This window comes from Myotis myotis, unplaced genomic scaffold (genome assembly GCF_014108235.1).
Source record: "Myotis myotis isolate mMyoMyo1 unplaced genomic scaffold, mMyoMyo1.p scaffold_m19_p_7, whole genome shotgun sequence".
NCBI classification, from domain to species: domain Eukaryota; kingdom Metazoa; phylum Chordata; class Mammalia; order Chiroptera; family Vespertilionidae; genus Myotis; species Myotis myotis.
Window position 1 is genome coordinate 60,741,310 of NW_023416379.1, and position 17,148 is coordinate 60,758,457.

General features: G+C 38.9%; 1 pseudogene; it reads right to left on the reverse strand.

The window, feature by feature from the left end:
• Positions 1 to 11,433: 11,433 nt before the first annotated feature.
• Positions 11,434 to 12,751, reverse strand: LOC118660727 (annotated as a pseudogene).
• Between the last annotated feature and the right edge of the window lie 4,397 nt (positions 12,752 to 17,148).

Here is a 17,148-nt window from a genome sequence, read left to right on the forward strand (position 1 = left end):
ATTTTCTTCTAATTTATTCATGAGTTCTGTTAGGTTTTAAAAAATTATATCCTTCTGTTGTCTAGTCATTTAATCTGAGATGTTCTAATTTTGATTTATGCTGTTTTTTTTTCAGAGCTTTGATAATTTTCCAATTTCCTTTATATCTTTTAGAAATAATTTGCTATGTTAATTTTCTTTTCAGTCATATTTTTCTGTGTTTTTACTATTTTGCTAGAACATAAATTGGTTTATTTTTATCTTTAATTTTATAATATCTTTATATGGAATTTGATTGTAATCTTATTCATTTGTTTTACATATTAAATGAGATAGCATTTCCTGAATTACTAGGAGGATATTTCTATATGGGAGGCATGAATGGGGCAAGATAGCTCTTCCCCCTCATAGCTTAAGAGCTTTCATATCTATCTATCTATCTATCTATCTATCTATCTATCTATCTATCTATCTATTGTCTATCACATATCTTTATACATTTTTTTAGCCACATATACATCACATCTCTCAGGGCTTAGCCTGATCTGATTCAGGTAGATTTCCTGTCTGTATGTCTGTATTTTTCAGACCTCTGCCAGCCTTGCATTTCAAGGTGGAGATCTCACTGTTAAACATTCTACTTTGCTATTACAGTACTCTGTGCTCTATTGGTTTCTTCTGCCGTGCAGTATCTGAACCTTATCTCTCCCTGGGATCCCTAATGTTCTCCCTATATCCAATGTGATTTTTATTTCTGCAATATTACCTCAGAATAGGCATTTCCTTTTAAAAGAGAAGATTTGTTGGATATTTTTTCATTCCACTAGTGATCTGTCCTCTTCTGCATTATTTGAATTTCTTGTGTCTCCCTTAAAGATGTGCTAGAGTCTTTGTGCAATAACCTCTTATTTGGAGTCTACAAAGACTTCTTCAAAGTTCTCTGGTTGCCTGGCCAGGTAACTTTGTTGGTAGAGTGTTATCCGGATATGCCAAGGTTGTGGGGCTTGATCTCAGGTCAGGGCATAGGAAGTAACCAATGAATGTATAAAGAAGTGGAAGAACAAAATGATGTCTGTTTCCCTCTCTCACCCTCTCTCTCCCTCTCTCTTTTTTTTTTCTTTCTCCCCCTTCCTCTCTCTAAAATCAATTTTAAAATCATGACAAAATTCATCTGTTACTCTCAAATTTATTCTCATAGGGCTCATTCAGTGTTTCTGTGGTCTTCTTCTCATGAGAATAGTATTTATTCATGGTTACTGTGTTTTTATGGCTTATAACATCCTTCCACCTTTTAATCTTTACCATTAACACTGTATCACTGTTGGTGCTAGAAGACCTGTACTATTTGATCCCATATGAATGTTCATGTGAGTTCCTTTTTATCCAGTGTTATTAAAAATATCATCGCTGATTATATTTTCTCCAAGTGCTTTAATTGTTCTTTTAGTATTTTTTGTTTAGGGGATTTGAGATTATAAAAATTCACTACTCTCTTTTCACTGACTCCATTTTACCTCTAGAAGCCTGTCTTTGCATGTCTTTTTCTGAGAGCTTGGAAGATCGCTTTGCTTTCATTGTTATGACATTTCATGGTGGAATGCCTTTGAGTGAGTCTATTTTTATGCTTTCACAGGGTACTTTCTCAAACTGGGCATTCATGTCTTTTTTTAAAAAAAAAAATATCTTTATTGATTTCAGAGAGGAAGGGAGAGGGAAAGAGAGATAGAAACATCAATGGTGAGAGAGAATCATTGATTGGCTGCCTCCTGCACCTCCCCCAATGGGGATCAAGCCCATAACCCAGGCATGTGCCCTTGACCAGAATCGAACCCGGGACCCCTCAGTCCACAGGCTGATGCTCTATCCACTGAGCCAAATCAGCTAGGGCTTCATGTATTTTTATACTTTGAAAATATCTTAAATAATTTAATTAGTTTCTTTCCTCTACTGAAGGTTTTTCTACTATTATTAACCTTTATCTCCTATTTTTCATTTTCCTGTCTTTTTGACATACTTTCTAGGAATTTTTTTTCCCCAGTTCCTTCTTCCAGACTATCCACTGACTTTTTCATGTCAACTCTTCTTTTTTTAAAACAAATCTTTATTATTGAAGGTATTACATATGTTGTCCTTTTCCCCCTTTGGCCCCTTTCAGCCCTTTCCCACCCCCATGTTGACTCTTCTTTTAGTAAACCATGAAGCTATTACTTTATGTTTGCTGAATGTTCCTCTATGTAGCATCCTATGCTGGTTCATGGGTGCAATAACTTATTGCTCTCAGGGTATTAATGATGGTTAAGATTTTTAAAAAAGTTTTCTTCTGCTTGTTTAGTTATTTCCTTTTCTAGTACAAATTGTTGCTTTTCTGTTTTGGTTGTTTTTTGTCTTTGATTTCATAGATTTTCTTAAAATGTCTGGTCATTCTTGGTTGACAACTCATATTTATAATCAGAATAAAAAGTTGATTTGATGCTCTACGTATATGGATGGAGTTTTTCATTTTTTTAAAATATATTTTATTGATTACGATATTACATATGTGTCCTTATACCCACGTTACCCCCTACCCACCCACCCCCCCGCTCATGCCCTCACCCCCCTGTTGTCCGTGTCCATTGGTTAGGCCTATATGCTTGCAAATAAGTCCTTTGGTTAATCTTTCCCCCTTACCTCCACCCTCCCCTACCTTCCCTCCAAGGCCCGACAGTCCAATCAATGCCTCTCCGTCTCTGGATCAGTCCTTGTTCATCAGTTTATGTTGTTCATTATATTCCACAAATGAGTGAGATCATGTGGTGTTTATCCTTCTCTGACTGGCTTATTTCACTTAGCATAATGCTCTCCAGTTCCATCCATGCTGTAGCAAATGGTAAGAGTTCCTTTTCTTCTTCCTCTTCTTAAAGAATACCTTTAAGCATTTCATATAATGCTGGTTTGGTGGTGATGAACTCCTTTAGCTTTTTCTTATCTGTGAAGGTCTTTATCTGACCTTCAATTCTGAATGATAGCTTTGCTGGATAAAGTAATCTTGGTTGTAGGTTCTTGCTATTCATCACTTTGAATATTTCTTGCCACTCTCTTCTGGCCTGCATGGTTTCTGTTGAGAAATCAGCTGACAGTTGTATGGGTACTCTCTTGTAGGTAACTAACTGTTTTTCTCTTGCTGCTTTTAAGATTCTCTCTTTGTCTTTTGCCCTTGGCATTTTAATTATGATATGTCTTGGTGTGGTCCTCTTTGGATTCCTTTTGTTTGGGGTTTTCTGCGCTTCCTGGACTTGTAAGTCTATTTCTTTGACCAGGTAGGGGAAGTTTTCTGTCATTATTTCTTCAAATAGGTTTTCAATATCTTTCCCTCTCTCTTCTTCTGGCACCCCTATAATTCTGATGTTGGTACGCTTGAAGTTGTCCCAGAGGCTCCTTACACTATCTTCATATTTTTGGATTCTTTTTTCTTTTTGCTTCTTTGGTTGGGTATTTTTTGTTTCTTTGTATTTCAAATCTTTGACTAGATTCTTGGGATCCTCTTGACTGCTGTTGGATCTCTGTATATTATTCTTTATTTCAGTCAGTGTATGCTTAATTTCTAGTTGGTCTTTTTTCATATCCTCCAAGGTCTCAATATATTTATCCGCGGTTTCCATAAAATTCTTGAAAAACCTTATAAACGTGGTTTTGAACTCTATATCCAGTAGTTTGCTTTCCTCCATTTCTGTCATTTGTGACCTGTTTCTTTGTCTCTGCATTTTTTTATGCTTCCCTGTGTTGGTAGAGTGGTTTTGTGTGCTAGGTGTCCTATAGGGCCCAGTGGCTCAGCCTCCCCAGTTACCTGAGGTGGACACTCTTGGTGTACCCCCTTGTGGGCTTTGTGCACAGTCTTGTTGTAGTTATGCCTTGATTATTGTAGGTATCACTGGGAGGAATTGACCTTCAGGCCAATTGGCAGTGAGAATCAGTTGTGTCTGCAGTGGGAGAACTTCTGTGCTGAAGACACCCTTCTGGGGCAAGACTTGCTTCAGTGGGGCTTTGGTGCTCACTGAGTCTGCCGCCTGAGTGTGTCCCTTATGGATCTGAGGAGTAGTAATCTGGATGGTCCCCCTCTGACCACTGGGTACACTGGCTCGTGGATCTAAGGAGGTGCTAATTTAGTCTCTGCCTGAGGTTACCCACCAGGAGCTACGAAAAGATCTGCAGATTCCCCTTCCTTTTTTGGAGTTTGGAGGTGCCCAGATGAGGCCCAGCTGTGAAGCAGTGCAAGCTGCTGTGGGGCCTTGGGCCTTCTCTTGGAAGTTCTGGGTCTGTCTGGCCCAGCTGTAATTTGTTAGGTAATTTTCAGGTTGCAAAGGGCCAGGGCATTCATATGCAAAAGCCTCTGCTGCAGCCTGGGTGGGGCCCGGTCTCACGGAATCAAAGGGCGGAGCAAGCAGCTATGGCTGATCCTCAGCCCTGCCCTAAGGGGCCGCGTGTCTCAGTGTCCCGGTAATTTAATTGCTGCAAGCACCTCTGAGGGAAAGTCGCCCTCGAGTTCCGAGTTCTGCCGCTGCCAGACAGTCCAGTTTCTCCACGTATGAGTCCTGGGTCCCCAGAGACTTCCCCAAACTGGAGTTCAGAGCAGTCGGGAGCTTGTGACTCCCTCCTGATTCAAAAAGACAGCCGCGTCCTCAGGTGCCCGCCCCTTTCCGCGTGCGCTCGAGCCTCCGTACCTTTGCACTTTACTTCCGCAGCTCCTCTGAGTCTCAGTGTGCTTTTCTCTTTTTCCTTCTAGTTGTAGAATTTCCACTCAGCCAGCCTTCCTGTAGTTCTGGATGATGTCCGTTTTGTCTTTTTGTTGTATTTGTGAAGTTGTTGTAGGAGGCAGCAATTTCGGTGTTTACCTATGCCGCCATCTTGGTTTCTCTGGGTTTTTCATTTTGAGCTTTATTGTGAGATATTTCTTTTGGAATGTTTGATGTCTGTATCTTAGATTCATTCTCCTGAGCTGTCCAGTTTGAGTGCACAAATATTCTTTCCATTCACTTGCCTGAAAAGTAAGTAGGTGCCAGAGTTTTGGGAGCAAAGTGAGAGAGTAAAATGAAGCTTTCCACATTCAATATATAAATTTTTATTTAATTCCTTTGTATGTGTGCAATCTCCCAGGGCAGGAGACTTTTAATAATATCTCAAAGAAATATATCCTCTAAAATTTACATTTAAAAAACACTATGAGAGACTACTTCATAGCCATGAGAATGGCTAAATGAAAAAGTTTTGTGAGAATGGGAAGTTGGAAATCTCATGCATTGCTAGTGGGGTTGTAAAATGGTGCAGCCACTTTTTAAAACAACCTGTTAATTCCTTTAAAAAATAAATATAGAATTACTACATGTCACAGAAATTCCACTCCTATGTCTATACCAAGGGAAATAAAACCATATATCTGCACAAAAACTTGTACACAAATGTTTATAGAGGTTTTATGTGTAATATGTAAAAAGTGAAAACAACCCAATGTCTGTCAGTGGAAAAATGGGTAAGTAAAATGTGGTATATACAGACAATGGAATACTATTAGGCAATAAAGGAATGAAGTACTGCTATATGCTACAATATGAATGAACCTTAAAAACATTCTATGTGAAAGAAGCTTCATAAAAGGGCACACAGTAAATCAATCAATTTCTATTAAGGCAGAATTTTTTATTAATCTTAGTTAATTAAATTTTAGTTAATTTAAAATGTAATGAATTGTAATTCATTTGATTAAATGATTTCTTAGAGTTGAGAAAAATGGGACTGGAACATGATAGTTAATGGATATGCAGTTTATTTTGGGGGTAATGAAAATTATCTAAAATTGATTGTGATGACAGTTGCACAACTCTCTAAATATACTATAAACCATTGAATTACTATAGTTATACACAGATTTGTGACTGTGTGAGAGGTGGGTATTCCCAACCCCTGCATTGTTCAAGAGTTAACTATATACACTTTAAATGAGTAAATTGTGTGATATATGAATTATATCTCAGTAAAGCTGTCAAAAAATATACTTGTAGTTCTCAGCCAGTGAGTATAGGAGAGAAACAGTAACCTTAGATACTTTAGAATAGAGATCTGGTCTCAGTGCTTTCTAAGCAAGTTTTTAACCAATTTGTAGGCTTATAGCGCTAATTTAACCCTTCTTCAAATATCTTACTCTGCCAATTCTCAGGCTTTTAGGGATCTCTGTTTAAGTGAGATTGCATCTTGAACTTTTAATATAGGTTTAAGATTCAGCTTTCTCACTGTGCTAACCTAGTTACAGTTGCCATGTTTCCATTTTGCTTCCAGCTTCTAAAAGAGCTGCTCTGACTTTTTTCTCTCTCTCATTCTGTTTGTTTTAAGGCATTTATCTCTTAAAATAATTTTCACTGAAGTTGTAATCAAGTTTTAGAAGGAAGTAAAGATAATGCATGTGTTTCTTCAGCACATGATAAAAATAGATCAGCACAGCAACCTTTATCTGGAAGTCAATAAGCTATATTTGTTTGCTTTTTATTATTATTACTAGAGGCCTGGTGCATGAAATTTGTGCACGGGGGTGAGGGTGGGGGTCCCTCAGCCCGGCCTGCACCCTCTCCAATCTGGGACTCCTTGGGGGATGTCCAACTGCCAGTTTAGGACATCCCTCTCGCAATCTGGGACCGCTGGCTCCTAATCGCTCGCCTGCCTGCCTGCTTGATTGCTCCTAACTGCCTCTGCCTGCCAGCCTGATGCCCCTAACTGCTCCCCTGCTGGCCTGATCACCCCTAACTGCACCACTGCCTGCCTGATCGCCCCTAACCACCTCTGCCTCAGGCCTCTACCACCGTGGCTTTGTCTGGAAGGATGTCTGGAAGGTCATTTGGTCTAATTAGCATATTACGCTTTTATTAGTATTGATTATTTTTTAAATGTTTTTATTGATTTCAGAGAGGAAGGGAAAGGGAGAGAGAGATATAAATACCAATGATGGGAGAGTCATTGATCAGCTCCCTCCTGCACACCCCACACTGGGGATTGAATCCCGGCATGTGTCCTGACCGGGAATCGAACAGTGATCTTCTGGTTCATAGGTTGATGCTCAACCACTGAGCCAGGCTTGTTTGCTTTTTAAAATTTATATTAGAAGGATGTTTGAATTCTTAAGATCCGTCTGCTTTTATATCTGTAAATATTCTGATATATATTTGATTTTCATGAGTGACATTGATAATTTACAAGAAAAGCAGTTAGGCATGATGGCTTAGTGGTATTTTTTAAGTCCCTTTCCCCCCTTTTCCTGAGACATGGCTCAAAAATTATACCAGAACTGAATTCTAATTGGATATATTTCAATAAGATGTTGTTGGGAAGTGACATAAAAATATATAAATTATTAGCTAATTAAAGCAAAAACATTTAAAATGGCTTTTTTAATTAACTTGAAAATTTTTAGCCAGCTACATTACTACACATATTAATAAAGTCAGATGCTGAGTAATTAGCTTTTGATTTTAAGAAGTGTTCTTTTCCTCTGGTCAGCACTAAAATTCCTCTTTCTTATCTGTCTGTGTTATAATTTCTATTCTGACATACACTGTATTATATGTATATTTAAGAGACTGTAGATGCAATTTTTAGTTTTTTTTGTTTTTTTTTTACATTCTCAGGTTTAGGAGTTTTCCTGGATTCGATTTGTAAGACGCACACTGGAATGAAGAACTAAGATAAGTATCCACATTATGTTTCTATATTTTGTGCCTCTATTTAATGACTATTTTATCTCAAAAGGCTTTTCCTCTTGTTTATGTATACAGTCTTCTCCTTTCTTGGTATTTTTAAACATCTATTTATTGCTATCTATGTATTTTCTATCAATTCATAATTTATCTATTTCATTTTTGGAATTATCTCATTTTATACTAAAAGACTCAACAGACCCTTTTGTAACACCTAAAATTCTAAATTTTCTTCTTCAAAAATCTATTAGATAATGAGAAAAAAAATGTAAATAGTTAAATAAAAAATGAATTTGAGGGAAGCATAAGGTAGAAAAACTCATGCAAGCTTTGGTAGTTACTTTTCAGAAAGAATCAGAGTAGTTTTATTAAGTTCAGGTAAGATTATTATTGACATGTCTTTAAGATAAAATGGTAAAGTTAAGGATATGTGATTATTTGTCATAGAAAAACAAAGGGCATTTATGAAAAGAGGTGAAGGGATACCATCCAGAATACTGAGATAATGGCTGTTGGTAAGAATAAGAGGAAGAAAAGTTGAGAAAACTAGGCTAGAATGTGATGAGAAAACTCAGTGAGTTACAAATGGTAAGATGTTGGTGCTCACAGGAGAAAAATGGGAGGATAGGAGCATTAGGTGAGAAAGAATGATGACCAGATGATAGGAGATGATTATTTGTGGACTAGGACCACAATAATTGAGGGCAGAGAGGCCAGTTTCCTGAAAGACAGTGTAAAGTTTCTGTGTAGGTGCATGAGAAGTAAGATGCTTTTGGGTCCTTGGCCACACACTGGCAGTCTGTGATATCCAGGGGATAGGTGTGCTATTGAAATGGAAATAGCTTCTAAAAAACTTCTAGAAAACTTTCCCTTCACTTATGCCTGTGAAATTATGCTTAAGAATTTAATCTAATTTGCAACATAATTTTTCTCCATGAGTAAGCTCTCATGTTATGATTTTATGATTGAAAAATATGGTGTAAACTATCTTTTAAAATATATCCCTTGCCCAGCTGGCATGGCTCAGTGGTTGAGTGTCAACCTATGAACCAGGAGGTCATGGTTCAATTCTTAGTCAGGGCACATGCCTCGGTTGGGGGTCAATCCCCAGTGTGGGGTATGCAGGAGGCAGCCAATCAATGATTCTCTCTCATCATTGATGTTTCTATCTCCCTCTCCCTCTCAATTCTTCTCTGAAATCAATAAAAATATAATATATATATATACATATATATATAGATGTATATATATATATATATATATATATATATATATATATGCCTTATTGATTCATTCATTATAATTTGTTGCTGAAACTGAAATTCCTAAGCAGTAGCTGTGACTCTAGTCCCAACTGTAAGTTGAACCCTTTGGATGGAAATAAATAATTACTTTATTTTATTTTTTTACAGTAAAGATTTACTATGTTTGCTCATAAGAGTAGCAATTCAGGTGTAGGAGTATGGTCTACTATGATGCAGTTCTACAGTCATATTAAATCTAGGTACCCCTGAAAGTGTTACGAAGCGTTCCCAGCCATCCTTGTCAAAAGCAGAAAGTGCATACATTTACAGCTCTGACTGTTAACATTTCATCAGAGTGTACATGTAAATGCCCCTACCTCCCCTGTCTTGTATAAGTTACCTCTGCTTAGATCCATAAGTTTAGTAGCTCATAATCATTAGTAACTTCATTCCCAAATCATATGTAATCTCCAAGACTATAAAACCACACAATAAAATAAACAAATGACCCCAAATTCATTTCCATTCCTCCTCTAAACAAGCCTATAGATCTAAAAGCAAAGAGAGAAAAATATGATATATGATAAAATTATAACTATATGAATGCAATTCAGTGCCTAGTAAATGTCTTTAGTACTGACATTTGGTAAGTGTCAGTACTAAATGAGAAAATGTAAGAACGTTTTATGAATTGTTTAGAATATATGGTAGTGGCCTAGTGCCCAATGAATCTATGAGCAATTATTCAGTTGCTAAGGTGAGCATTCTTATATTTATTTATCATTTTCCATGCTTTAGCAACTCTGCCAGAAAGTGATGCATATTTTGTTTTATGAGATATTTCTACTATAAATTACTATATCAATCTTTATCTGTTCGTTAAAATAGCTAAATGTCTGTTTTAAGTCCCCAGATTTATTGCTAAATTATGACTCTATCCATGTACCTCTTATAGTTTAAAACAGATTAGGTTTCTGCATATTATTTCTCTATCAATCTACCATAGAAGGCTAATTATTGTATGAAATTTTAGGATGATTATTCTACCTGATTTTATAGATCCCTAGCCCCATCATTCATCACCTAGACAGGTATTTTGCCCTCTGTCAATCAATAAATTCATCACACAAGTTCAACTGCTTGATAGATTTTGACTGTGAATCACATACAGAGTCTTTTATATCAACTTAGCTGCGTTAATAGAATAGTTCCCACAAAGATTTTGAAGTCCAGCTCTGATTTTGTAGTAGGATAATAGGATAGAGTTGAGTCTACTAACCTGTGATGGTCTGAATTTTTGTCCTATTGTCTCCCCCATTCATATGTTGAAGGCCTAATCCCTAGAGTGATTGTATGTGGAGACAAGGCCTTTGGGAAATAATTAAGGTTAAATGGGGTTACAGTATGGCACAAAAGTGAGTCAGGCAGTTAAATGGAGTTAAGACCAAAGTAAATTTGAGATAAGATGTGTTTTTAAGAAATCAACTTCATTCTTATTCAGTTAAATGCTAAATTCCCAGTCTCACTTTATGGGCTGCATCTGTTATCTCTTAATTTTCAGGATTTTCTTTTTTGTATTACTTCTTTGCCTTTGAAATAGACTAGATGCTTTTCTTGGATTGACTTTTTAATTTTGTTAATTGTAGAGCTTTTACACAATAATGTGATGTTTTGTTTGGAGAAATTTAGCAGTTACACAGCTCTATCACCTGCACTACTCAGGCTTGTTAGTCCTGCTGCTCAGGGGAAGGTGAGAACTGGAAGGGCCCATGGAAACTATCCTGTGGAAAGGCCACGACTCCCTGTGCACTGATTTTATTTCTATTGTCTTTGCTTCCTTTTAATGTAAACAGAATACACAAGCACATTAAAAACTCCAGCATGACACAAGGGAATCCACACGGATTTATATGTTTGTAGACCTCCCAGATGGTGCCTCTAGCTTCTCCTCCTTCCCCAGCTCTGTCCAAACCCATCTGCTGAGGCAGTTGCCTGACCCTCTGCAGTTGCTTCTGGATGAAATTCAGCATGAGGCTGGGGCACCATAAGAAACCTCCCAAAGCAAAACCGGGATTCCGACTTTCCTACCCTAATCCTAAACCCCCTTCCTCGGCAAGCTGACCTGCCAAGGATTTTCACGCCTCAAGAACTGTCAGTGTGACCCCTAAATTTAAGATGCAGTGAGTTCCCACCCTGTCCCAGCTTTTCCGAGCCTCGGGCTGAAGAGAAATGAGCTGCATCAGGTCCAAGAGAGGAAAGAGGGGACGGGTGAAGGAAGGGAGGATCCCAAGCTTGGAGATGACTGCTCCCAGGAGGGAGGCTGGGATCAACCAGAGGCTAAATCCTTGCTATCAATCCCTTGCTGGGCTGGGAGGGCACAGTGGGACTGTGCTGCCACCTGGAGGGGACGGGGAGCACTGCAGCAATGAACCAGGGTAGGCCCTGAGGCACCTCCTTGTCAACTTTCTTCGTCAGTGCCCTGCTCAGGAGCATCACTGCAGCAGCTCTTTCCAGGAAGTGGGCTTGGAAAAGACCTCCCTTTCTAACCAGAGGTTTTAGTTCATCTGGACTCCCTCAGGGAGGTCTACCCACTGGCCCAGGACACTCTGCTGGCAGTTGACCAGAGGCAGGAAGTCAGGGTTGCTGTGGGCCCGGTTGTAGCATTAGATGTTGACACCGAGGGCACACTCTTCTGGCTGGAAGTCCTAAGGCTGGGCTCCGGGACATTCAGCCGATGGCACACCTATCTGGTAGATGGCAGGTATCATCTTCATGTTGCTCGTTGGCTACTGGTGCCCAAGGTACTTGCTCTGCACCCTGAGCAGCGTCAGCACATAGAGCCGCGTCATGGCCTGCTTCACCTCCAGGGCTTGCTTCATGATGGGGCAGACACCATCTGCATCAGCATCCTTGAATGCTTCCATTTAGTCAGTTTGTTCAAGACCCAAAGCCGATGAATACAAGAAAAGAGGTTCCTTCAGGTCGTTGTCACCAGCTTCCAGATTCACAACAGTCAGCTCTGGCAGCTTGCATACCGCGCGCAGTGAGGGTAATCCAGGGCAGAAATGCTGCTCTTGGCAGTGAAGTAGGACACAATGTTTGACTGAAGAACTTTAGGATCAAAGCGATGCAGCTGGCAATTGCCTAGTGCTGGGCCATATATTCAATCTGGTCGACACGGCTCAATATAACGTGCTTGAGCAGCAACTGTAGGACAGCAGAAATGGCCTTAACAATGACCTCTTTGTGGAGGTCCACCTCCACCCCAGCTTCGCGTGCTCTGCAACACTCTGGTGGGCATCTCCTCAGGCAGGACGTCTGCTTGGAGGTTTATTGAGCCTGTTTTGGCTTTGGAGTTGGGAGCTGTGACCAGCAGGATCTTCAGCAGCACCACCATGTACTGAGGCAGGTGGGGACCTGCTCAACTTCCGCGCCTGCCCCGACCCCACCCCTCCTAGAGGAGAGCGTGGTATGCCTCCTTCATCTGTGCCTGGGCCCCTGCAAACAATCGTTGTGTGCTTGCGCTGTTTCAGAGTGCGAATGCTTTCATACATTGGCCTGGGCAGCCCCCACCACTGTGCTGTGTCCCTGCCTAGACTGTAACCTGTGAGTTTGCTGCAGCCAGACTTGGGGAGCATCCCGAGTCTCTCTCTGTGATCTTGGGCATCCATGGGAGCCCCTTTGGGTGCTAAGCCTCTCCATCTGGGGGTACTGTTTTGGGGAAGGCATCGCCTCATCCCCCTCCAGACTGTTGGCCTCATCATTTTCCTCTTCCTCTTCTCTAGAGTCATCAGCTTTGTAGGGATCCATTGCTGATTTTATATTTTTAGTGTCCAGTGTCACAAAAGTAGGATGATTATTGTGATTGTTTTCTTTCCCAAAAGAGACTTTCTTTTTCTTGCTAAGTTATACTGTTTGTCCTTTAAATTAACATGCAGACTTTTTAAAAAATGCAGCATATGGGCCTTGGTTCTGGTGTTTCACTGCATGCTAGACTGGGAAATAGTGTAGCACTTTAGATAAATGTGTTACTTTCTGTGAGCTGAGAGGTCTTATTTGTAAGATGGAGTTCATAGTATCAAGGAGCTAGGGTTTCTGTAAGAGTTAACTGAGTTAATGACATATAGTAAGGGTCCTTTACATCGCAGTATTTTACAGAGAAATGATATTAACGATGCTACCTTCAATCCTCATCCACCATCACTTTTAACATGCTATGACAGTGACAGAAAGCAGATGGCCAAGGAGTTACACATTGTACAAGCTCATAGCTCACTAAAGTTTCAAAGTAAAACCATTTATTTTTTTCTTAGACTAGGTGAAACCTTTTGATCCCTTCCTGCTCCCTTAGCTTTGATCAGAAGATCCCCAAATGATGAGTGTGACAGACCACAGCATGAAGAAATCCTTATTGGAATTCAATCTTTTTCCATGAGTACTTAGCACAGAAACATTATTTAAGTGTTCTAGGCATTCATAATGGAATACTCTATTCTTAAAATAATTTACAGTTTAGTTCTGGGTTATTTGAAATTGCGTTACTCTGGTGGGAGTGACGATTCGGTGGGAGTTGAGGTGGAACCCTGCTCTGTCACAATTGTAAAGCCACAGTATGAGTAGAATAAGCAATGCTTGGCTCAGATCCAGTTACTCTCATGTATTATGAGTGACTCAATTTAATTGAAAATCACCACCAGACATTGTTACTAGATAAAGCTGTAAAATGCTTTGCTGCTGCAGCAGTGACTTATAGGTCTTGTGTGCAACATAAAATGTTAATGAAGTGGTCATTTAAAGATTACCATTACAGTATACCCTCTAGTCTATGATTAAAACATTTAATGGTTTTTACATAATAAACTAAGATAAATGCAAGGTCTGGGATTTTAAAATGGCAACCAAAGAAAGAAATGAATTTGAATTTTACTAACAACGTATTGTAACATAAAATAAACAGATATGATAATGACTATGTATTATGCACCACTGAAAAACTAAATTTTTGGCAAAAAAAAAAGCGCAAAAAATAAGGTAGATATTTAGAAATAGGGCATGATTATTTTCTACCATAGACTCTGAGATGCTTAAGATTTTGATATGTACAAAAGACCTCAAGAATATGTTTTGAGGCATATGTGCCAATGTGGTAGACCCCTCAACTTCCATTCCACTCCATCTGGTTAGTCTTGAACCATTGTCATCTCCTTCGTCTGGTTTGTTTAGTTTTGGGCACAACTTGGCTTCACTAGACTGTAAAGTACATGAGGGCTCGATTTTTTTATTGTTTTGTGCACTGAAGTTTTCCTATGACTTAGAATGGTGACAGACCTATGATAGATATTTGATAAATAATTGTTCAAGAAAGAATGAGAGAAACAAGAAAGAAGAGGAGGAAGGACAGAAGTAAGAAGGAAAAAAGGAAGAAAGGAAGAGAAGGAAGAGGGAGGGAAGGAGGGAGGAAGGGAGGGAGGGAGAGAGGGAGGGAGGGGAGGATGAAAGAAAAGGAGGAAAGAAAAGAAAGAAGGACCAAGAGTGACATAAAAGGAGAGGATTGCTTAGGATTCCTGGAATCAATTAGCGATCACTCTCTATCACTCTCTCCCTACTTGACTTGAGCAAGGACAACTTTGCCCTATTTGAACTGACATCTATTTTAAGACCATAAAGACAACCAGCCATAGGATGGAACTTATCTCATTATTTTAAAGAGATGGAAAGAACGTGAGCTCTTGATGACAAAGCTGAGTATTTTAATTAATCATTCTTATCTCTGAACTTAATTATGGTGCAGCAAAATACAGTTTATCTTATTTAATCTGAGTTAAGCAGACGTTTTCTTTTTTGCAGCTGAACACTTTCTAACAGACAAAATCTAGATTCCAGAGTTTGGGAACAGGATACTGTGGTTGAGAATGAGTCATTTTACCAATCAGAACCCAGTATGGCACCTGTAATGAAATTCTCTGTAATCTATACTAATAATAGGGTAATATGCTAATTAGACTGGATAGACTGGACATATTCCAGACGTCCTTCTGGACAAAGCCATGGTGGCAGGGCCAAGGCAGAGGCATTTAGGGGCAATCAGGCTGGCAGGGGAGAGCAGTTAGAGGCTATCAGGCTGGCAGGCAGAGGCATTCAGGGGCAATCAGGCTGGCTGGGGAGAGCAGTTAGGGGTGATCAGGCTGGCAGGAGAGTGGTTAGGGGCATCAGGCAGGCAGGCAGAGGCAGTTAGAGATGATCAGACAGGCAGGCAGGTGAGTGGTTAGGAGCCAGTGGTCCTGGATTGTGAGAAGGATGTCAGACTGCGAGAGGAAAGAGGAAGGGAGGAGGATGACACAAGGAAGAAGAGGAGGAGAAATACTGAGATTAGAAATTGTGAAATGAAATGCCATTTAAATAATTTGCCCATTTTTTATATTGGGTTTTTGCCTTTTTGTATTAAGCTATAGAGCCAGAGTTCTTTATATATTATTTATGTGAGTTTTTTTGTAATTATGATTTGCAAATACCTTTTCTTATTCTGTCTTTAAGCTCCTTTTTGGTGCCCTTTGATAAATAGGAGTTCTGTGTTAATTGAAGTAGAATTTATCTGTTTTCCTTTATGCTTAATGCTCTTTCAGTCTTGTTTGAAAAATTATTCCCTCCCTGAAGTAATAAGAACATTATATTATATTCTAAAAGCTTTATAGGTTCGACATTCACATTTAGAAAATTAACCCACCTATAATTAATATTTGTTTTAGCTGTAGAATATTGTCTGTCCAGTCTGGAAAACAGAAATCACTCTGGGCACTCCACATGTCAGCAATTGCTCAAATGCCATTTTAATATACACCGGAGGTTTTTGCATTATCTCAAAAAATGAGATCTTTAGAAAAAGAAATGTATTATCAAGAAATACATTAGAAACTTTTATTTTGATTAAAATTTGTTTTGAAGAATATAGTGTATTTCTTCAAAAGGTACTAAAACAATGCAGATTCAGTTAACTTACTATTATCATTCAGCTATCCACCGTTAGCATTAAAAACTCCTGTCAAAGCTGCACATTAGTTGTCAGATTATGATAAACCCAAAAAGTAATTTTTAAGGTAGAAATGGCTTCTTCTGACATATCTTCTCTTCAGCATGTTATTAATCCATTCTCACGTCAGACTTGACATTGACATTGTGAGAAATGATGGACTCTCTTTATCATTGACTGAAACTTGGGAATTAAAAGTAATAACACCCTCTACATACACAGAGTGAACACATTTCGTCTAAAGATTAAGATGCATTATCAAAAGAACCATCTGAATACCTTCAATACTTCAGAGAAGGCTATCTGGCTTGAAAGATTATTTGATTAAATCATCGAATGAGAGAAAAAAATCACAAGCATACAATGTTGGTTACCACTACCCCACTACCATTAATTGTCTGTTGTGCTTTTTTTAGACTTTCAGTTCTATTGTAGAATGTAATTAACTTAATCTACTTGTCTTTAAAGGTAAAGACATTTCCTCTTGGCATTTCTGGGTCATTCCTTGATTCTGTTCAGTACTAGTAATTTATCTTCATTTCCACCACACAAGACTAGGTAACTATCTCCTCTCATGAGGAACATTCATTCATATAGCTTCCCAAATGGTTTCCCACTTTTCTCTAACTCTCTCCAATATGTATTTCAAATAGCAGTCTAAATGCTCTTTGAAAAACTAAATCAGATCGTATCACCTCCTGCTGAAAAGTCGTCCATGGCTTCCCATTGTATTGAGAGCATCCCTACTACATCCTGTGACGTAAGACCCTGAATAAAAGCTCCCTGCCAACCTCTCCAACATAATCTCCCTTCTCCACCTTGCTCATGGTGCACAAGCTTAAGTGGCCTCATTTCAGTTCATCATACATGCCATTTCCTATCTTAGGAGCAGCACAACACTGTTTTCTTTGCTGGAAATGTTCTCCCTGCAAATCCTCACATTGATACAGCACTTCATTCTAACTTTAAATGGTACATTCTCAAAGTAGTTCTGTTCAATCTTCCTTACTAACTTGATATTCAGCTTCTTCTTAGTTTGTACTCACATAATTATTTACCCATTTAAATGCTTATTTCATCACTGCTTACATAGTGCCAAACATAGTTGCACCATCCAAAGTAGGTGATTAACAAGTATTTGTTGACTGATGAATTTAAGATGAGACAGTTAACAGTATTC